Consider the following 23,174-nt stretch of genomic DNA (forward strand, 5'->3'; position numbering starts at 1 on the left):
GTCACCATCAGCTGCTCTGCGTCCAGTCACCATCACTCTGGGTCTCCCAGTCCCCCTCAGTTGCACTGCCTCCAGTCTTCATCATTTCCGGGGCCCCCAGTCACCATCAGCTGCTCTGCGTCCAGTCACCATTACTCTCTGTATCTCCCAGTCCCCATCAGTTGCACTGCCTCCAGTCATCATCATTTCCGGTGCCACCTGTCACCATCAGCTGCTCTGCGTCCAGTCACCATTACTCTCTGTATCTCCCAGTCCCCCTCAGTTGCACTGCCTCCAGTCATCATCATTTCCGGTGCCCCCAGTCACCATCAGCTGCTCTGCGTCCAGTCACCATCACTCTGGGTCTCCCAGTCCCCCTCAGTTGCACTGCCTCCAGTCATCATCATTTCCGGTGCCACCTGTCACCATCAGCTGCTCTGCGTCCAGTCACCATTACTCTCTGTATCTCCCAGTCCCCCTCAGTTGCACTGCCTCCAGTCATCATCATTTCCGGGGCCCCCCAGTCACCATCAGCTGCTCTGCGTCCAGTCACCATCACTCTGGGTCTCCCAGTCCCCCTCAGTTGCACTGCCTCCAGTCCTCATCATTTCCGGTGCCCCCAGTCACCATCAGTGTCTTTTCCTCCAAGTCACCACCAGCTGCACGCACTACCCCCAGTCATCATCATTTCCGGTGCCACCAGTCACCATGACTCTCTGGGCCTCCCATTCTTCATCCTTTCCAGCGCTTTGTCACCATCAGTACCAGTGCCCCGAGTCACCATTATTACCCCCATCTCCAGTCACCATTAGCACCCCAGAGCCTAGAAGTCCCCAAACCCATCACCATTGGTACTAGAGCTCCCAATAACCACCAGCAGCAGTATTTCCAGCCCACATTAGTGCCAGCGTTGATATTTAACGACACTTGCTTTCAAGTTGCTACTACTTTTAAAAGTATGTTTCGAGATCTCTTTCTTTGAGAGAGGCGAAAACGCATGCGAAATATTCCTAGGTTGACTCATAATATACACTCCCTGCCAATGGCACTGCAGGAAAGGATTCACAAGAAGATATCTCTCCAAACCAATCCTGGTATATACCATGTGTGCCAGACCAAAAGTATCGTTTATTTTAATACCAAACATTTTTGCAAACTTTTATCTTTCCTATTATTTTATAGTCTAATGCACATTTTTCAAGAATGAATTGGCATTCAAGTGTGCACTAGGCTAGTGAAAATAATCATCTTTGCGAAATCGCAAGCTCTAGTTTCCTTTATTTTTTTAGGAAACTTGTAACTAGCCTAGCTAGCCTTCAGCCGTACTGAATACAATGGGAGATGTGCAGATGGAAAACGTGAAAAGCTGAAAGGAAAAGGGGAACGTGGGATTGTTATCAGAATAAGAGGCATTCTACACACAGATGCACATACGGGCAGAGACAAACTAGCAAAAAGACAAAAATTAAACGGGCTGCTTGCCAGCCATAAAAAAAGGCGCTAGGACTTGGCTACCGCTGGCTGTGTCCTACCGCTCTTTTTTAGGCCAAAGCCTATCAGACAGTGCAGCTGTCTGGTTTGTTAAAGACATCTTGAGGGCATTTGGAAAGCTTCCCTGGGAATGCAGTCAACCCATTGATTACCATTGGTTTTGTGGTTTGTAGCTCATATTTGCTTGGTTTCTATTTGCTGGCTTTATTTATTTTAGCCTGTCCAGCTTGAGCTTGTCCCTCCGGTAGACCATACCCTGTTTATTGTATCCTGTACTTTGATTTCTATAAACAGGCCTTTAAATCTTGTTCTTATCTTGTCACATTTGCTGTTTATTTAAAGACTGAGGTCAAATGTCAGGTACTGTCTTCCAGATACCTTTCTTTCTCTGACTTCAAGTGAGAGGATTTATGTGACAATCATGGAGGCTACTGTGAGTGTGCTGGAGAAAGGCAGTAGGATGTTATTTTTTACTAGCACACAAAAAAATTAAATGAACTGTGCAGATATTTAAGATTATATCTGAATTAGGAAATCACAACTGACGTGCATTCTTTGGTAATTCTGAAGAGTGATGGTAATAAATAGTTTATTACAATCAAAACAAATCACTACACTAGGTCAGAAGTTTACAAACTGGGGGGCTGCCCCGCACAGGGGCCTCAAGTGATCCCAGGGCGGATGCCTGTCTCTTGCCAAAGAAATATTATGCTGATAACAGTGCTTTGTTTTCATCAAGGAAAAAATGAGCGGCAGTAAACCGCTACGTAAATGGAAATTACTAACTTCTTTTGTGATGCAAATATCCTGGCAGACAAAAGGTATCCAAAGGGAAGGGACTCCAAATGTTCTTCAAACCCCACCCCATTTCCAATAATCACATTGTGCATACTTCCACACGTTAGTTAGACCTGCCGGACCAGAATAGCATGTTTGGCAATCAAGTATTTGGTTGCATTTTTAAAACCGTGCAGAACTTAGCTGCAATGTTTAAATTAGTCTAGACAAATTTAAACATTGGGAGTTTAATAAAATAATCGTACATTTTTTGAAGGGAAAGGGACCCCAATGATTATTTATTTCATGGAGACGTGGCATAAAAAGGTTTGAAGATCACTGCACTAGATGGACATTTTCACACATTCTTGTTTGTGTGGTGTATACTTCTATCAATAAAACAATGTCTGTTCAAATGTAATGGTTATTGTAATTGAAGATGTCTTGTCTGTAACGGCAGTGCGCTACCAGACCATGCATGCTCCTCTTTACGTCACTCCACTCTACTCCGCTCCACTCCACTCCACTCTGTGCCACTCCTCTCTACGCTACTCCATACTACGCCACTCTAATGCCAATGCCCTCCACACCACTCTACTCTACACTGCTGCATTCTTCGTCAATGCACGCTACACCACACCCCTCCAGTCTAGGCCACTCCACACCACTCCCCTCTACAACACTGCGCTCCATGCGCTACACTGTACGCAAATCCACTCTACTCTGTACTATTTCACTCGACACTAGTGCACTCTACGCCATTCCACTCTGCCACTCTAATCTACACCAGTGCGTACTGCACGCTATGCCCCTCTACCCTGCACCACTCCACTTAACACCACTTCCCTCTAGTCTGAAACAGTCTACTCTACTTCAATGCAGTCTATGCTGAACCAGTTTATTCTACAACACTCTACCTTACACTACGCCATTACTCTGTATGCTACTGTACTCGATCCAGTGCATCCAACACCACTACAATCTATGCAAATACACTCTGCAACTCTTTACTCAAAACCAGTGCACTCTACGCCAGTCTAATCTGCACGACTGCACTGTACGCCAATCTAGTCTACTCTGCAGCACTTTTCTCGACGCCAGTGCTTTCTACTCTACCCTGCACCACTCTACCCTGCACCACTCTACTCTGTCAGTCTACTCTATGCCACTGCTCTCTGTATCAATGCACTGTATGCCAATGCCCCCATGCCAATATGCTCTGCACTGCTGCACTCTGTGTAATTATACTCTACAACACTATACCCCACTCACTTTTACTTTGCATCACAGCACTTCATGCTAATCCACTCTATGCCATTCCACTCTACTCTGCGCCTCTGCACACTATGCCACTGCACTCTATGCCACTCTACACCACTGTACGCTACCCTGCACCACTCCACGCCACTGCACTCTGTCAATGTACTCCACTCCTCGCCACTCTACTCTGCATCACTCCACGCCTCTGCACCTTGCGGCAATCCACTCTATGCCACTCTGGTCTACTTTGCACCACTGCACTCTATGCTGCTTTACTATGCACCACTGTATTCTATACTGCACCACTCTACTCTGAAACAATCTACTCTATGCTACTTCACTCTACTCTGCACCACTCAGCTCTGTGCCACTTTACTACAATGCACCAATGCTTTATGCCACTACACTCTTTGCTACTCTACATCACTCCACTCTATACCACTACACTATATGCCAGTCTACTCTTTACAAATCCACTCTACTCTTCCCCATTGCATTCTATGCTGTGCCACTCCACTCTGCAACACTCCACTCTACTCTTCACCACTCTACTCTGCCATTGCACTTTACTCTAAACCCCTGCACTCTACGCCAATGCACTCTACATCACTTTACTAAAAACCAATGCATTCTACGCCACTGCACTCAAAGCCAATCTACGCTACATGGCTCTAGTGTATGCCACTTTACTCTAGGCCACTCTAATCCTCTTTACAACACTCCACTCTAAGATATTACAGTCCGCCATACTCCACTCTGACATCCTACTTCATTTAACTCTACTCCACTCAGTGCCATTCCTCTCTACAACAGTCTTCGCCACTCTACTCCTCTCTACAACACTCTACTCCACTCTGTGACGCTCTACGCAGCTCCCTCTATACGTCTCAATGCCACTTCACTCCACCCTATTCTACAAAACACTGCTCCACTCTAAGCCACTCCACTCTTTGCCACTCCACAACATTGTACACCACTCCACTCTATTATGCTCTACTGTATGCCATTCTACCCTGCTACACTAATCCACTCTTTGCCACTCCACTCTCCTACAATCTACTCCACTCTTCACAGCGGCCTCTGCGCCACTCCACGTTACTTTACTCCACTCTATGCCCTTCCACTCTGATACTCTACTCCCTCCATTACACTCCACACCATTTTATGCCCCTCTACAACACTTTGACACTCAGAACCATGCCACTCTACTTTATGCAATTTTCCTTTATGCTGAACAGCAATTATGCTGGTGAAAAACAAGGCTTAAAACACATTGGCAAAGCCAATAGCTCTTGCATAGGCCAGACCTATTGGCTTTGCCAATGCTTGTTTGGAATAGAACAGTACACCAGTCTGTCATGGCAAACCCTCAGAGAGGAGCCATGGCTCCGCCTATTTGTTGATCTTTTTCTCTATAAGCATTTTTATTGAAAAACAGTGTGTTAATCGGCCTTAGTAGTAAGTTGATCCAGTCCTCATAACGGATAGGGACCTTGTTAATGCCAAAAACAGAAGAAGTTGGCTTTGCATGATGTAACCCTGTTACCAATGCAGTACTAGGGAGTTGCATGTTGTGAACTCTCTGACAATTATTAATGTACGGGGTTGTACACTGAAGAGCCTGCCAATACATTATAGAACATGGCTATACATTATGAGCTCACTGACAAATGAAACCGAAATAACTTTTACATTATGAACTCCATGACAAACATCATACGAAGAAGCTGTACATTTTGAAGTGTTTGATAAACCCAATAGGAATGGATGCTACATTTGGACGTCTATGGCGGATTTAATAGGAAGGGGTTTAGTGTAAATCTACTTTTTGGTCTGGCAGCAGTAAATGGTTGGTGTCGTCAGAAGGAGAGGCAATGTTCATGCCTGTGTTTATTTTGGGTCTGCATAAATTGTTTGTTTGGTCTCTTTGGCAGAGGTGACGTAGTATTGCTAGGTGAAAGCCAACAGGCATGCTTTATTTTAAATGTGGTGACAAAGGCAGTAGGCCTCCCATTTTACATAGAGAACGACTTGACAATATTTGTAGACTTAACCTTTTTGATTGTGTAAGGCTGCTGTTTTCCAAATGGACCATTGCTGATTTTTACGACTAGAGCCTGCTGGTGCATAGATTGTAACATGGCACCTCACAGATAATGGGAGCTGACTGCATTTAAAAGGCTAGCTATCCCCAATGATCTTTATAATGGATATGTGGTGTGCACTATGGGTGATCTGCAAGTGCCCTATTTGAGAGATTCCATACTGCAGTTCCACTTGAAATCTTGTAAATATTTGCCATTTTGATTATAGTATTTAAGTGTCTATGCATTAACATACTTTCTCTTTTTAAGGCAAAATAACTGTCTGGACATTGATTTATTGAGTGTTATGTTATGGGTTGCTGTGTTCTGAGTTTGTAGCCCACAGCCCTTCCCTGTGTGGGCCTTGGATGGCTCTGTCTAGTTACCTTTTGGAGTTCTAAAAATAGCACTTGATCCCCAGTTTGAGGGTCTGGTATATAGAGTCCCTGGAACCCCAGAGGTGAACGTCCCTGATTGACAGAATTGGACGAAGCAACTTCCGACTGCCTTAGGACCTCCTGAACCAAATTTCTCAAATACAGTAGTTCGGGATTTTACATGATCTTTTTACTAAATACCTTAGTAATTCATTTTACACTGTGAACCCTCTGACACATTTAATATGAAGGGATTTAAAATTGTGAATGTCATGACAAATATCATAGGAAGGGGCTTTACAAGCTCTATAACAAATTCATTAGGAAGGAACTTTATATTGTTAACTCTAAAAATTGCAATAGTAAAAGTACCGAGGACCCTCTCTAGGTCCTGCTACTGTAAACACTTGGTGTGTAGAATGAACCATTGTTTTCTGTCAATATGTATTTTTGGTTGGCTTAAATGGTTGATGGGTGTTTATAGACGGAGTCTACCTGGTCAGGCTTGTGTCCATGTTCAAGCCAATAAACTTAATTTACTGATGTTCAAATGTGGTAACAAAGACAGTATGTATTCCATTTCACATTGTAAGTGTCTACTTAACAAAGCATGTATGCCTAATCTTGCTGATAGAGAAAAGATACGAGTGTTGCAGGAAGCCCATAAAGGGGTTTGCTGTTTTTTAGTTTTGTAGCAAATTTCCACCTGGTAGCACACTGATAATAGGAACAGACTAGGTGTATCTGGTTAGTTTCCCCCCTGTGATGTTTCTTTAAGGGTGATTTGCAAGCACCAATTCTGCAAGAATTACCATTGGCTTTAAAAGGAGTTTAAATTTGCAATTTCACTTGAGATTTTGAAAATATGAGTAACTTTGTACATATTATTTATTTGTGTGTTCATTGTAGTACTTTTCATTTTTTTTAAAGAAGCATTGGCTGGGCATTGATTTATTGTTATTTGTGTGTGTTGCTGAGTTTGATTTTGTCACCCACATTGCCTCCATGAGTCAGCCCTGGACTATTTGCCTCATTACTCAAAGATCCATGTGCTCAATGGGGTACTTGGAGCCCAGTTTGAGAGACCCGGTGTATGGAAGCTGCAGGATACCAAAGGAAAAAGATCCACACTGACACCTTGAGACCCAGTAACTACTGACTGCCCTGTGACATCCCGAACTGGTTCCTCTAATACAGTTAGATGAGGATTTGTATTTTGAACTCTTTGATGAATACGTTAGCAAGAGGTTTTACATTATGAACTCTGTGGCAAAGGCAACTAGCAAGGAGTTTTTAACTCTGATAAATACAATAGGAGTGAACTCCAGGACAAATGCCTTAGGAAGGGGCTTACCTTGTTTAGCTCTCTGACAAATACAAAAGGAAGTTAATCTTTTCTGTGAACTGACACAATATAGAAATAGGTAAAGCAATGTCAACTTTGACAAATGCAGCAAAGTGTTTTTACATGGTGAATTATCTGGCATGCTTAATATGAAGGGATTTCACATTGTGAACTCCAGGACTAATACCTTAAGGAGAGGCTTTACATTTTTAGCTATCTGACAGACACAGTAAGAAGAGGTTTACATTGTGAACTCTTGCAAATTCAATTGGAGGGGGTATGGTACCAGAAAATGCTTTATAGCTCTAGAGGGAGACTTAAAATGCATATCAAGGTAATCTTTTTGAGTCTTCTTGAAATATTTGCTGGGTCTTTCCAGGCAGATACTCCATGGTCCTGTTTATTAAAGTAAGCCTATTGGCTTTAACATGAAAATAACTATTAAATGTGACCAAGAAGGGAGTAGTCCTTACATTTTGCATTTTGAATGATTTGACAAAGCCTATATGCTTAACCTATATGACTGCGAAAGGCCTGAGGTTCTTTAATAGGCCAATATAGAAGTATTGCTGGTTTTAGGATTAAATACTGTTGGTGCGCAAATTGCTTATATGGTATATCAATCATAACAGGAACAAGCTACATTTACAGGGTTATTTGCCCTAATAATATATTTGTAGGGTATAAAATTTGCACCCTGGTTCACCTGTCAGATCTCTAAAAGTAGGGTTCTGCTTGAAATCGAGAATTTGTCCTTTCGAGTACAATGTTTAGATATAGCCTTTTTATTTTTCTAGAGGACTTCGTGATGGCCTGTTCCCTGGTAACACATCTCTTCGGTCTGTGACTTGCACCACTACCATTCCAATTCAGTGAGTTCCATGTTGAACAATTTGCTGGTGTATTGGATGGCAATCTTGAGTTTTCGGGGTTTCTTTCTGGTGGAAGTTATATTGAGGTAGAACTCTTTTGGGGGGAGGTTAGGAGTCGAATGTGAAGAGTGAGAGAACTTAACCATACCAGTTTGGAAAAATGTGTGACCAAGATTCCTTTATGGGACCTACCTATAGTAGTGGGCCTTGAGCAATACCAGAGGAGTCCCCTTTTTGCAAGTGATGGAGAGATCATTAGTTGCCCCTGTCAATGTACAATGGTGCGGATTGGACTATGGCCAAATTAGAAAGAGCTGAGAGTGACGTGGGAGCATACATCACAGCTTCCCGGAGACAGCCATGCAAGATAGAGTCAGCAGAAACAAGACTTCCTTTATGCAAAGAGGATAAGGGACTAAACAGAAACTCTTAATCAGTGGGACAATATTGCCTGACTGCAGTTGTGGTGTAAATAAAGCGTTTGTTCTTCACATAAAATGGGCGTCTGAGCCACCAGGACTGTTGCTGCAGTTTCTAACAAAGGTTCCGAGGATAATTCCTCGAGGGGAATAAGTAATGCTGGTCGGGGGCAGAGGGTGTGTTTTGTAATGCCTTCTAACCACAATGGCTGCTACAGAGGACTTTACTTAAAGAAATTATAAAAATGCTATAATACTAGAAAATACATTTGTGTTTGGGCTCCGGCAGTTATTCAGTTGCCTTTCGGGACAGTGTTTTGTGGTTAATTTGAGGATGGTGTCATTTATCCTCGTGCACTTGTACATTAGTGATTGCTTCAGGGAGTTGCCGGGAAGTGGGAACTGTTTTCAATGTCAGCCTAGTTTTCCGTTCAATATTGGGAGTGAGTTTGAAAGAGTTTCCCATGAGACTCTGTTTATATATAGAAGATGCTAGAAATAAACTTTATATGTCTACTTGAGGCACAATCGTCTTAAACAAGGTTGACAACTTGAAATTTTTGTGAATTGTTGGCATTATTGTTGAATCTTTTTATGTTCTGTAAAAAAATGTAAACAAAAAACTCCTCCGCTAGTGCAAGTGCAAATGTAGGCAAACGTGAGAATTCATAAACGGAAATGGAGAATCACCTTCGTAGATGTAAACTCGGAATATCTACGTTTGTGCATTTTTGCAAACGGGGCGTACGTTTCTAGTTGACCTTCCTCAGCACCATCCATCTCTGTTACTCACATAAAGATGCGCTGTCAGTGTGTCTTCGTGGTGACCTGTCGACCGCACCTATAGCGCCGACAGACCCCTGGGTGCTGCGTCACCTTATTACCTCCAAGTAGTGTTTGTACACTAAATTATGTTCGGTGTCTTGGTCAGAGATAGAAACACATGCACCAACCACATTTGTAGACATTCCGAAGATTCTTTCTTAAAGAATAACTCCCTATCGACCCCCCTTCCTTAAGAACAGACTTGTCCGTTCACCAGGAGATGCCTTACACCCTTTCAGTAGCACGTGCCTGGTGCGCGTGCAGCATCCCCACCTTGGATTTACACCTCGACGTTATCAGCCTCGCGCAGCCATTTGCATTTACCTCTAGCTCGCGGAGCTTCAATGAAGCAAGAACGCTGTTGCAGGCCTAGATAGATCCACGCGTTCCTACTTTCATTTTTCATTTCATTTTCGCCCGTGTGCCGAACAAGACTGCAGTAAAAGCACCGCCTCGAGCTGTCTTATTTTTTAATTGGATTATGATTAACTGGTCTAATACCACTCACGCGTTGCCTTTTAACGCAACTCGCTCGTTGCATCCATCTTCTCTTTTCTTGCAATATTCTTCACTTTTACAACTGGAGTGGGAAAGTATTGATTTTAAGGGTTGTGAACTCTGCACACAAAGTCATATTTTTCTGCATGGGTCCCCTCTAAAATCTATGGAAAGCACTCGAGGCTACACCTTTTCATCTAAATGTAGCTGCAGGATGTATATTTATTTGCATGTTTGGGTAATGGGCCACTTGCCAGGGAACTGCATTGCAAAATTTTAGGGTTTACTCGAATCTGTTGCACCTTTTGTATTGCCTTTCACAAAACCATTTCCTTGATAAAGGTCAGTTGAAGCATCTGTACTAAAATCAAATCAAATCAGGGACATTTGTACAGCGCACACATCACTCGAAAGTCTCACAGCGCTAAACGTTGTGGGTGGCAGTGTTCTCCTCTACGCTGGGAATGTAAGGGTAAAGTATAAACAGTCCCAGTTCCTGCAGTACATGGAGGGGTGTACTGGGCTCGTTCGCTCGTCTGTAGACCCCTCCTTATCACACTGCCCTCCTGTTCATGCCTCCACTAAGCAGGCGGGCGGCAGCCGAAACATTGTACTTTGGGAGATGACCAGTATCTTTTCTCTCTCTCTCTCGCGCGCGCGCTCTCTCTCTCTCTCTCGCGCGCGCTCTCTCTCCGGTCAGTACAGCGGTCAGCTGTGGGGTATGGCGTCAGAAGTAGTCGGGCTGACCCTCTGAGTGGCCTCATTCCTGCCCAACCCTTTGTGCCGTCATACACGCTGAAGGGCAGGGGCGCCTTGCGTTCTGACTGCTCTTCCCGCCAGGACGAATTGCGAGGTGACTGGCATGTAACACCCATGCCAGACCCCCTTGTTGCCATTGTAGGCTCCATGCGTCTCAGTGGCTGTCTGACGCCATCGCAATCGAGAAGAGGCCGTACCAGCTGGCCCTCACAGCACCGAGGGGTCACCTTTGGCCCATCTTTGCGAATGTCACACAGAGTGACCAAGGATGTAGCCTTACAGCTAGAGTGTTCAACCTCGAAGCTGGGGAACCGGGTTCGAGTCTCGGCAACGACACTCAACATTATGCGATTCTGGGCAAATCATTTAATCTCCCCGTGCCTAACAACAACAACAAAAAATGAACGAGTCCCATCTGTAACAAAACTGGTGCTCATGTAAAGCGCTCTGATATCCGATGTCTTGGGTCTAGTTTGCGCTATATAACAACATTTTAAAACCAATTTTAAAAAAACTTCCAAGCGCACACAAGTCTAGGTAGGACCAAGCTCTGCATTGGGGCAGCCTCGAGGCACAGCACTGCCCCTTTTAGAGAAAGGCAGGCGAAAGGGCGTTTATCCACCATCCACAGAGTGAAACACCAATGACATCCCAGGGAAGGGGCCCCATGTGACCCAAATGCAGGAAGGAGATCTTATTCACCCAAACTGCCCTAGCACTGCCCCACAGTGGACCAAAGACTGTACAGAGAGAGTCCTCCCCCACACTACCTCAAGACTCAAGCACACACCGACCCATTACAAGCATGAGGAGAGTCGCACGTTCACTAGTGGCAAGCTGCCACCACCACAAATGAAAGGAGACCCTTGTCCCCCACGACAATCCAGAGTTGTCCAACAGAAGAAAGGTATGGAAAAGGCTACAGATCAGATCCATCAAAGTGAACCTACCTCCACTGCCGTCCACACAATGGCTGACACATCGGTGAGAAGATGCCTAGTCCTACCGAAAGGACAGGACCTGCGAGTGGTCCAAGACGGGAGAAGATGCGCAGTCCTACGGGCTCCACCAACAGGCACCAGGTAGCATCAGGGCCCTCCAGGAAGACTCCCATCCATCGCACTGTTTTCCTCTGTCTTTGAGGGTTTGATGTCCACGGAGCCAGGGCACCTTCACAGAATTGTCTGCAGTGGACTTCTCCACTGCTCCTGATGTATTTTCCAGGTTGACCTGTTTTGGAATCCCTTTAATACCATGAGCTCAGTCGGAATCAAAATACACCACAGAGAAAGACTGTGACCCCACGGACAGGGGACTTGGAGAAGCCTAGACTTAATCCCCGTGCCCGAGAGACCAAGGGTGCCTGCCATGATCCGAGTGTGCCCAGCTGCACCTATATGCTGATCCTGTATTGTCCTGCGGACTGCCTGAAGAGACTCAGCTGTGTTTTGTTTTGTTGTTTCTTCTCTCCCACAGGTAGAACTCATATTTGTTTCTTTTGAATAAAGTTAGGAAGCTATTTTGTGTCCTGCAGGACTCGTACTAGTGTTCCACTAAATGTGACTTGTAACCAGCCCCTCCCCGAGGGCTGGCTCCCACCCCCCACACCCCACACCCATCGATAACAGGCGGCACCGGTTAGGTGACCCTGCAAATAAAAGGGGCCGGGCGCAAGTGCCCTGGGCCAGTTATCAGTACCATAACCATGTGTCTGCATGGTAATTTGTCCTGAATGTGGGCCTAGGGCCTAAGACCCTACATGTATGTAGTGCGAAAATGCAGATTGAGAGTTCACCTGATGTATTCCAAAAATGGTTTGGCTTTGAAGAGGTCCATATGTTTGTGGTTGGAAGCTCTATAATTGCTTTCCATGGATAAGAAACTGGCAACAGATTCCTGACGGCGCAGATGAACTAAACCGTCTAATTGGCCATATGTTAGCCTCCTCCCTGGCCTGCTACCAGAGTCATTTGAGAAGTGCTTTCCTGTTACAGCCCTAGACCGCGTGTGCATGCACGAATAACCAACCTCCCGACGCATGCTTGCGTCACTAGGTGTCCGCGGCATATGCTTTCCCCACGGAAGGGCATCTATATCGCTGGTGCCGCAGTACTCTGTGAATAGCTGAAATTTCCACTTAGTGCTCAGATTTCACGCTCTTCCTAGAGGGCATGAAAGATGGATTCTGTCTACTGGAGTTTTTGTGTTCGGAGAGTGGTGGGGGTTGTATGCCACTGGCTGTGTGTTGTATTTGATCCAAATGCATAGGCTATAGGCAAGATTGGTAAAACCCCTCCTTTACTTTAATTATATCTTTTCAACTTCTGTTTCATTTTTGCATTTTCAAGAGGGATGAAAGCATCAATGCAGCCTTGACATTCCTGTTGTTCTGTATGGCTCTCAAAGAGCGTCGCTATCCTTTATTCCAGTTCCCAAATGGCATAACCCACTGCTATGACGCAGCAACAGTGGAAAACAAAACTCGTTGTCCACTGTTGCTATGTCATAAAGGCCTTCCAGGCTAGGCAGACCGGTCTGTCAGCACAGCTCTGCTTGTCTGCTTTGAATGAAAACCGAAAGCACAGCTGCAGAAGAGAGAAGGAAGGCAGAGAAGGTGGTAGGGGTTGGTCAAGGATGGCAGTTATGTTTGTATTTTTTTAACCTTTTGGACAGGGATACATAACAGAGGCCATGTTATATATGGCTCATCCATAACTCCTCTGCCCTTGTGTATCAGTTAAAAGCAGGGGCAGATGATTTGGGGTCCGTTCATAACATAAAATTATAGATGGGTAACAGGGATTTGCGGGGATGTTTGTCACCTCTGGGTTCTGAGCTACATCATCGACAACTCGAGCTTCGCTCTATTTGATGTCACTCAGAACCCTTCCATGAAAAACATCCCTGTAACTGTTACCAATCTATAATTCTATATATTATAACTTGTGGATTTATCAGATTTAATCTGTAACTGTTGAATTGATGAACCACACATGAAATAGGTGGAAAGTAGATTTAATGCATACAGCAGAGCAGGTACACAGCCAGACAGGTTAGCAGGGAGGCATTATAGAGACAGTAGAGGGAACGGAGTGGGTCGCCCCGATTGTCGCAGCCAAGAAATCGGACAACTCTCTCCGTCTCTGTGTTGATTTAAGAGAACTCAACAAGTGTGTGGTTACTGATCACTATCCTCTACCCAAGATTGCGGACATGCTTATGCTTCTTAAAGGTGCTAGAATTTTCAGCACCATTGATCTAAGGTCCGCGTACCATCAGATTAGATTGGAAGAGGATTCGAAAGACTTAACCTCTTTTGTGACACCATATGGCACTTTTAGGTTCGTTAGACTACCATTTGGTTTAGTGTCAGCCGCATCGGTTTTTCAGAGGGCATTAGAGAAAGTCTTAAAAGGTTTACATGGTGTTAGAGTCTATCAGGACGACATTCTTGTGTTTGGCATAGATAATCCTCAACATGATCTTAGGCTATTTGCTGTTCTAGGAAGGTTGTGTGATGCAGGTTTGACTGTTAAGATTGAGAAGTGTAAATTTAGAAAAACTTCCATTGATTATCTAGGTCACACCATTACAGAAGGAGGTATTTTGCCTAAGGAAAATCTTATCTCTACAATTTCTAAGATGTCTCCCCCGCAGAACAAGGAAGAGTTGATGAGTTTTTTGGGACTTGCTGAGTATTATAACAAATTTGTGAAAGACTTTGCCTCTTTGTGTACCAATATGAGGTATTTGTTGAAGAAGGGTGTAGACTTCATTTGGGGGGAGAAATGTCAGCGTGAGTTTGAGGTCATCAAGGAGAGGCTAGCTTCTGCTCCGAAATTGAGCAGTTTTGATCCTTCTGAGAAATCTATTTTGATTACTGATGCAAGCCTGAAAGGTTTAGGTGCGGTGCTTGTACAGAAATTTGAAGGTATTGAGAGGGTCATTCTTTTCTTGTCAAGGAGTTTGAAGGGAGCTGAAACTCGATACTCAGTGATTGAGCGTGAAGCTCTTGCTGTTTACTGGTCAGTCAAGAAGCTTAAAAACTTATTGTGGGGAACCAATTTTGAGGTCAGGACAGATCACAAGCCGCTTTGTGAAATTTTAAAGAAAAAAGGTATAGATGCGGTGTCTGGTAGAATCACAAAATGGGTTGTTGGTTTACAGGATTATGATTTTAGTGTAAAGTATCTACCTGGAGTAGAAAACAAAGTAGCTGATGCTTTGTCTCGCCTTGTTCCCTGTTCTGAGGTTGAGGATGAGGAAGATTGTGATGTTGATGATGAGATGGTTTGTGTTGTAGAAGAGGCTGTCGTTGATAAAGAGAGGTGGTTGAAGATGGTTCAGGAAGATTCGACTCTGGTTGAGGTACTTAAACTCCTAATGACAGGATGGAAGATTAAACCTAAGTGTAATGAAGGTCTTGAGAAATTTTGGCATGTCAAGGATCAGCTTTCTGAACAAAATGGTTTACTTTTCAGAGGAACTAGATTGGTTCCACCCTTAGCTCTTCGGGATGAGCTTATGTCTTTAGCACATATCGGTCATTTAGGAATCTCTAAGACTAAGGAGATTTTAAGGAGCTCATATTGGTGGCCAAATATGGATTTGGAAGTAGAGCGCAAAGTTAGGGATTGCATTGACTGTGCTCTTAGTGAGAAGGTAGTAAAACCTAAAGTCCAACCCATGGTGATTAGAGACAGACCGGATGCGCCCTGGAAAGAAGTGGGTTTGGATATTTTGGGGCCTATTACTTCAGCAGGTTGTGAGTGGTATGTTCTTGTTCTGGTTGATTTCTTTTCTAGATGGCCAGAAATTGCCATAACTCGTGGTATCGAGACTAGGCATGTAGTGGATTTTTTAACTAAACTTTTTGCTAGAGAGGGCATCCCTAACGCCATCCTCACAGATAATGGTCCCCAATTAGTCTCTAAAGAGATGGAGAATTTTCTGTTAGGGCAAGGAGTTAAACACAAAAGGTCTTCCCTTTACCACCCAGAAACCAATGGTATGGTTGAGAGATTTAACCGTGTCCTTAAAGAGACTATTAGAATGGCTAAGTCTGCTGGTACAGATTGGAGAACAGATGTCTTTAAGAAGGTTAAGGTTTACAGGTTATCTCCCCATGCCGTTACTGGAAAGACTCCTTTTGAACTTTTTAGATCACGCACTCCTAATACCCTTGTGGTACCGGCATGGGTCAATGACTTGCAACCACCTCCTCGTGATGACTCTGATGAGTGGATGTTGCGTGAACTTTCTAGAATTGAGTCTAGAAAAAGGATGTTTGATAAGAGACATTCTGTTAAGGTCACACCTGTTAAAGTGGGAGATTGGGTACTTATTAAGAATCCCTGCAAAAACAATAAGGCTCTTTCTGCTACCTTTAAGAAGCCTATTCGTGTCATCAAAGTTTTCAAGAACGCCATCAAAAATTCGTGACCAGGTGGTAATGCACGCTAATAATCCTGCAATTCAGGAACGTCTTTGGATGAATGGGGATGCTTGTTTAGAAGATATCCTAGCCTTAGTTCGTAAAGCTGAGTCATCCAGTAGATGTGCAAGTGCTTTAAAATCTGAAAATGTCGGCAAAGATGTTGTGGCTAAAGTTGATGCTAGTTCAAAAAGAACCGGTAATTTTAAACAAAAAAGCGAAACATGGGCAAAGCCTAAGCACAGTGTTGAATCTCCCAAATGTTATAGGTGTGGGAGTTTCGAACATTTGGCGTTTGCAAAGTCTTGTCCTGCAAAAAAGAGTAAATGCGGTGCGTGTGGACTGTATGGTCACTACACCAAAGCATGTAGAAGGAAGACAAAGACTGTCAAATGTATTCAAGAAGACTTAGTTTCAGATGAGAACACTTCTAGTGATGATGACCAAGCATCTGACTGCGCTGTGGTTTTAAAGAAAAAATTACTCCTCAATATTAGGGATGGTTGTTTACTTGTCGATAACAAACCTGAATGTTGGATACATATTGGGGGTGTGCGCATTAAGGTCTATGCTGACTCTGGTTCGCCTTATACTATCATAAACGAAAATGTATGGCGCAACACTTTCATTGACAAAGTTGGTTCAAAACTGTCTCCTTCGGATATTGACCCTGAAGGTTATGATGGTGGCAAGATTGACATAGTTGGTTTTCGCTGGCTGAAATTTGAGTTCAAGAACCGTAAATCTTATGGCAAGTTATATGTATCAAAAAAGGGTCCATCTGTTTTAGGGTGGAAGGACCAAGGGGATTTACACATCATTCTTGACCCCAACTCTGTGGAGAAAGTTTTGGTTATGGATGAGGGCACCAAAACCGGTGAGGAACTGTTAAAAAGATTCCCTGCAGTTTTTTCAAAGACAATTGGCAAGTTGAAAGACTTCGAACACAGGATAATTTTGAAGGACTCTGCCACTCCTAAGATCCATAAGGTTAGAAGTGTGCCAATTGCTCTAAGAAAAGACGTGGCTACAGAACTTGACAGATTGGTTTCATCCAACATAATTGAACCAATCGAAGCATCTGCTTGGGTTTCCCCTTTGGTGGTCGTGAAACGATCCAACGGTAAATTAAGACTATGTGTGGATCTTCGCCACTTAAATGATAATATAGTGGTTGACCAATTTCCCCTGCCAAAGATCAATGAAATGTTAGCTTTGCTGGATGGGGCTAAATGGTTCACTACAGTCGACTTATCGTCTGCGTACCATCAGATCCCTTTGTGTAGAGACAGCAGGAAATACACTGCTTTCATAACCCCACAGGGTTGTTACCAATTTAAAAGGATGCCTTTCGGTTTGGCTTCGGCCGCAGCTGTTTTTCAGCGTTTAATGCACAGACTGTTTTCCACTGTAAAAAACACCAAGTTTTTTCAGGATGACATCCTCATCTTTGGTAAGGAAAGGGCTGATCATGACAATACCTTAAGTGAGGTTTTGAGCATTCTCAATGACAAAGGGTTAACTGTTGAATACACCAAATGCACCTTTGCCAGTGATCATGTAACTTACTTGGGGCATGTCATTGACTGTAATGGTATTAAACCTAAACCCAATTTAGTTGATGCTATCAGGTGTGCTCCTTCCCCCAAGGGAAAAGATGATGTCAGATCCTTTATTGGCTTAGCTGAATTTTGCTCGAAATACATTCCCAACTTTGCGACCAGAACATATAACATTAGACAGTTGCTAAAGAACAAGACAAAGTTTACTTGGTCAGTAGAATGTGAACAAGATTTTGATGATATCAAAAGCTGCATTGCCAACATTGCTTCCTTAAAGAGTTTCAACCCTGATGCTCATTCTATTATCACCACCGATGCCAGCATTAAAGGTTTGGGTTCTGTTTTGTCCCAAGTTGGTGTGAGTGGTAAGGAGCAAATTGTTGCGTATGCTTCAAGGTCACTTTCTCCCACAGAAGAAAAATACTCAACCATCGAAAAAGAAACTTTAGCATGTGTATGGGCTGTCAATCACTTTAGAGCTTTTGTATGGGGTACCAAGTTTACTTTGCGCTGTGATCACAAGCCACTACTCAGAGTTCTGACCACTGAAGGTACTGTTAACACTTCTGCGAGAGTTGCAAGACTTGCTATCAAACTGCAAGATTTTTGTTACAATGTGGAATTCGTTCCTGGTAAAGAGAATTGTATAGCCGACTTTCTTTCCAGAATGCCTAAGCAACTGGATGAATGTGAGGATGAACTGTGGAACTCCTTTCAGGTAGCCTATGTACAAGACATGGATGGTGCAGGCATTTCGAAGCATAGGTGGGTTGATGAATATGCGAAAGATGAAGAACTGTCTTTAGTTAAATCCCATCTAGCTGGGTCTTGGCCTAGGAAAGTGGACTGTAAGCATCCTTTGAAGCCGTTTTGGGATGTTAGATTAGATTTAAGTGTTCAAGATGGCAGCATCTGGTTTGGCGAAAGAGTCATACCTCCCAAGATTTTGCGGCCCTCCATCATGGCTTTATGCCATGAGGGGCATTTTGGTATAGTCCGTTCTAAACGTACAGTTAAAGCCTCTTTTTGGTGGCCAGGTATGGATGCTGAAATCGATCAATTTGTTAGGAACTGTAAGTTATGTCAAACTGCTGACAAATCTCTGGTTGTCTGTAAGCCTCCTATGGGCAGCATGACTGCACCTAGTTCTCCTTGGGAACATTTGGCCATTGATATCATGGGTCCAGTTGGCTGTGAGCAAAAATACATTTTGGTCTTGATTGACTTATTTTCCAGGTGGCCTTGTGTAAAGGTTGTGAGCAAAGCTGATACCACTTCTGTTTTAAAGTTTTTAGATACTTCTTTCACGTTGGAGGGTATCCCCTCAGTTTTACTCAGTGATAATGGTGTCCAATTTACCTCTAATAAAGCTAAAGAGTACTTTGACACACTTGGTATCAAGCACAAGACTACTTCTCTCTACAATCCAAACAGTAATGGCATGGTTGAGCGGTTTAACCGCGTCATCAAAAGTACTATTCAAATGTCTGGTGGGAGTAAGGACTGGGAAACTCAAGTTTTAAAAATGGTCTGGTCCTACAGAACTTCTATTTGCGAGGCCACTGGTTTTCCTCCTTTTGTACTTATGCGTGGCAGGAATCCGCGTACCAAGTTTACTCCTGGTTGGTTGTTTAAGTCCTGCGTGGTAGATTGGTCTGAAGATGTTGTTAAGGAAAGAAGCCAAGCTTCTCATCTTAAAAGTAAAATGTTGTACGACTCAAAGCACAAGGTGAAAGATGTTAGCTTGGTTGTTGGTCAATGGGTAAGGGTCAAAAAACCTGGCAAGCTTTCCAAGGAGGAGAGTAGTTTTTCTGAACCTTTGCGAATTGTTGAGGTCTTGAACAATGCTGTTCGCCTTTCTGATGGGCGTGTTTGGAACCTCAAAAGGATTGCCAAATGTCCTCCTCCTCAGGTTGTCCCTCCTTGTCTAGCTTCCCCTCTAGAGTCTTCTGATTTGTTTGACCTAGAGGACTTGTTTTGTCCTAAAGCTTCCAGTGCTTTCCAGACGTCCAACGTTTCCAGTTGTCCTGTCTCTGACATTTCTGGCCAGGTTTCACCTGATTTGGGTGCTTCTACTTCTTCTAATTCTGCTGGTGAAGTTCAGGTTCATGCTTTCAGAAACCCTAGGCGTGAGAAAAAGCCTCCCGTGTGGTTAGCAGATTACATTTCTGAGAATTTTCCATTGTAATGTTTGTTTTTTTTTTTTTTTTCCTTTTTCTTCCTTTTTCTGTTTGATGGGGGGTGGTGTTGGGCACAAGTTATACTCCATTTTCTTTATTGTTCAAAGGGGGATGTGTTATGTTGTGTAATTATGTCATGTTGCTTTAACCATGCTCGTTCTACATTCTGCTTAGAGTGTTTCTATGTACTGTATTCCAAGGTAGTCAGTTACTCCTGACTGCTAACCTGTCTGGCTGTGTACCTGCTCTGCTGTATGCATTAAATCTACTTTCCACCTATTTCAAATTGTTGAATTGATGAACCACACATGAAATAGGTGGAAAGTAGATTTAATGCATACAGCAGAGCAGGTACACAGCCAGACAGGTTAGCAGTCAGGAGTAACTGACCACCTTGGAATACAGTACATAGAAACACTCTAAGCAGAATGTAGAACGAGCATGGTTAAAGCAACATGACATAATTACACAACATAACACATCCCCCTTTGAACAATAAAGAAAATGGAGTATAACTAGTGGCCTAGGAAAGTGGACTGTAAACATCCTTTGAAGCCGTTTTGGGATGTTAGATTAGATTTAAGTGTTCAAGATGGCAGCATCTGGTTTGGCGAAAGAGTCATACCTCCCAAGATTTTGCGGACCTCCATCATGGCTTTATGCCATGAGGGGCATTTTGGTATAGTCCGTTCTAAACGTACAGTTAAAGCCTCTTTTTGGTGGCCAGGTATGGATGCTGAAATCGATCAATTTGTTAGGAACTGTAAGTTATGTCAAACTGCTGACAAATCTCTGGTTGTCTGTAAGCCTCCTATGGGCAGCATGACTGCACCTAGTTCTCCTTGGGAACATTTAGCCATTGATATCATGGGTCCAGTTGGCTGTGAGCAAAAATACATTTTGGTTTTGATTGACTTATTTTCCAGGTGGCCTTGTGTAAAGGTTGTGAGCAAAGCTGATACCACTTCTGTTTTAAAGTTTTTAGATACTTCTTTCACGTTGGAGGGCATCCCCTCAGTTTTGCTCAGTGATAATGGTGTCCAATTTACCTCTAATAAAGCTAAAGAGTACTTTGACACACTTGGTATCAAGCACAAGACTACTGCTCTCTACAATCCAAACAGTAATGGCATGGTTGAGCGGTTTAACCGCGTCATCAAAAGTACTATTCAAATGTCTGGTGGGAGTAAGGACTGGGAAACTCAAGTTTTAAAAATGGTCTGGTCCTACAGAACTTCTATTTGCGAGGCCACTGGTTTTCCTCCTTTTGTACTTATGCGTGGCAGGAATCCACGTACCAAGTTTACTCCTGGTTGGTTGTTTAAGTCCTGCGTGGTAGATTGGTCTGAAGATGTCGTTAAGGAAAGAAGCCAAGCTTCTCATCTTAAAAGTAAAATGTTGTATGACTCAAAGCACAAGGTGAAAGATGTTAGCTTGGTTGTTGGTCAATGGGTAAGGGTCAAGAAACCTGGCAAGCCTTCCAAGGAGGAGAGTAGTTTTTCTGAACCTTTGCGAATTGTTGAGGTCTTGAACAATGCTGTTCGCCTTTCTGATGGGCGTGTTTGGAACCTCAAAAGGATTGCCAAATGTCCTCCTCCTCAGGTTGTCCCTCCTTGTCTAGCTTCCCCTCAAGAGTCTTCTGATTTGTTTGACCTAGAGGACTTGTTTTGTCCTAAAGCTTCCAGTGCTTTCCAGACGTCCAACGCTTCCAGTTGTCCTGTCTCTGACATTTCTGGCCAGGTTTCACCTGATTTGGGTGCTTCTACTTCTTCTAATTCTGCTGGTGAAGTTCAGGTTCATGCCTTCAGAAACCCTAGGCGTGAGAAAAAGCCTCCCGTGTGGTTAGCAGATTACATTTCTGAGAATTTTGCTTTAACCATGCTCGTTCTACATTCTGCTTAGAGTGTTTCTATGTACTGTATTCCAAGGTAGTCAGTTACTCCTGACTGCTAACCTGTCTGGCTGTGTACCTGCTCTGCTGTATGCATTAAATCTACTTTCCACCTATTTCATGTGTGGTTCATCAATTCAACAATTTGGTACCAGGAGTGGGGTTTTGAGCATTCTCAATGACAAAGGGTTAACTGTTGAATACACCAAATGCACCTTTGCCAGTGATCATGTAACTTACTTGGGGCATGTCATTGACTGTAATGGTATTAAACCTAAACCCAATTTAGTTGATGCTATCAGGTGTGCTCCTTCCCCCAAGGGAAAAGATGATGTCAGATCCTTTATTGGCTTAGCTGAATTTTGCTCGAAATACATTCCCAACTTTGCGACCAGAACATATAACATTAGACAGTTGCTAAAGAACAAGACAAAGTTTACTTGGTCAGTAGAATGTGAACAAGATTTTGATGATATCAAAAGCTGCATTGCCAACATTGCTTCCTTAAAGAGTTTCAACCCTGATGCTCATTCTATTATCACCACCGATGCCAGCATTAAAGGTTTGGGTTCTGTTTTGTCCCAAGTTGGTGTGAGTGGTAAGGAGCAAATTGTTGCGTATGCTTCAAGGTCACTTTCTCCCACAGAAGAAAAATACTCAACCATCGAAAAAGAAACTTTAGCATGTGTATGGGCTCTCAATCACTTTAGAGCTTTTGTATGGGGTACCAAGTTTACTTTGCGCTGTGATCACAAGCCACTACTCAGAGTTCTGACCACTGAAGGTACTGTTAACACTTCTGCGAGAGTTGCAAGACTTGCTATCAAACTGCAAGATTTTTGTTACAATGTGGAATTCGTTCCTGGTAAAGAGAATTGTATAGCCGACTTTCTTTCCAGAATGCCTAAGCAACTGGATGAATGTGAGGATGAACTGTGGAACTCCTTTCAGGTAGCCTATGTACAAGACATGGATGGTGCAGGCATTTCGAAGCATAGGTGGGTTGATGAATATGCGAAAGATGAAGAACTGTCTTTAGTTAAATCCCATCTAGCTGGGTCTTGGCCTAGGAAAGTGGACTGTAAGCATCCTTTGAAGCCGTTTTGGGATGTTAGATTAGATTTAAGTGTTCAAGATGGCAGCATCTGGTTTGGCGAAAGAGTCATACCTCCCAAGATTTTGCGGCCCTCCATCATGGCTTTATGCCATGAGGGGCATTTTGGTATAGTCCGTTCTAAACGTACAGTTAAAGCCTCTTTTTGGTGGCCAGGTATGGATGCTGAAATCGATCAATTTGTTAGGAACTGTAAGTTATGTCAAACTGCTGACAAATCTCTGGTTGTCTGTAAGCCTCCTATGGGCAGCATGACTGCACCTAGTTCTCCTTGGGAACATTTGGCCATTGATATCATGGGTCCAGT

General features: G+C 43.4%; 1 protein-coding gene across 1 annotated transcript in view; it reads left to right on the plus strand.

Moving 5' to 3' along the window:
• ERBIN (erbb2 interacting protein) overlaps window positions 1–23,174 on the plus strand; it is a 710,182-nt gene that overhangs the window by 110,526 nt on the left and 576,482 nt on the right. The window lies entirely within an intron of this gene.

This window comes from Lissotriton vulgaris, chromosome 3_1 (genome assembly GCF_964263255.1).
Source record: "Lissotriton vulgaris chromosome 3_1, aLisVul1.2, whole genome shotgun sequence".
In the NCBI taxonomy this organism is placed as follows: Eukaryota; Metazoa; Chordata; class Amphibia; order Caudata; family Salamandridae; genus Lissotriton; species Lissotriton vulgaris.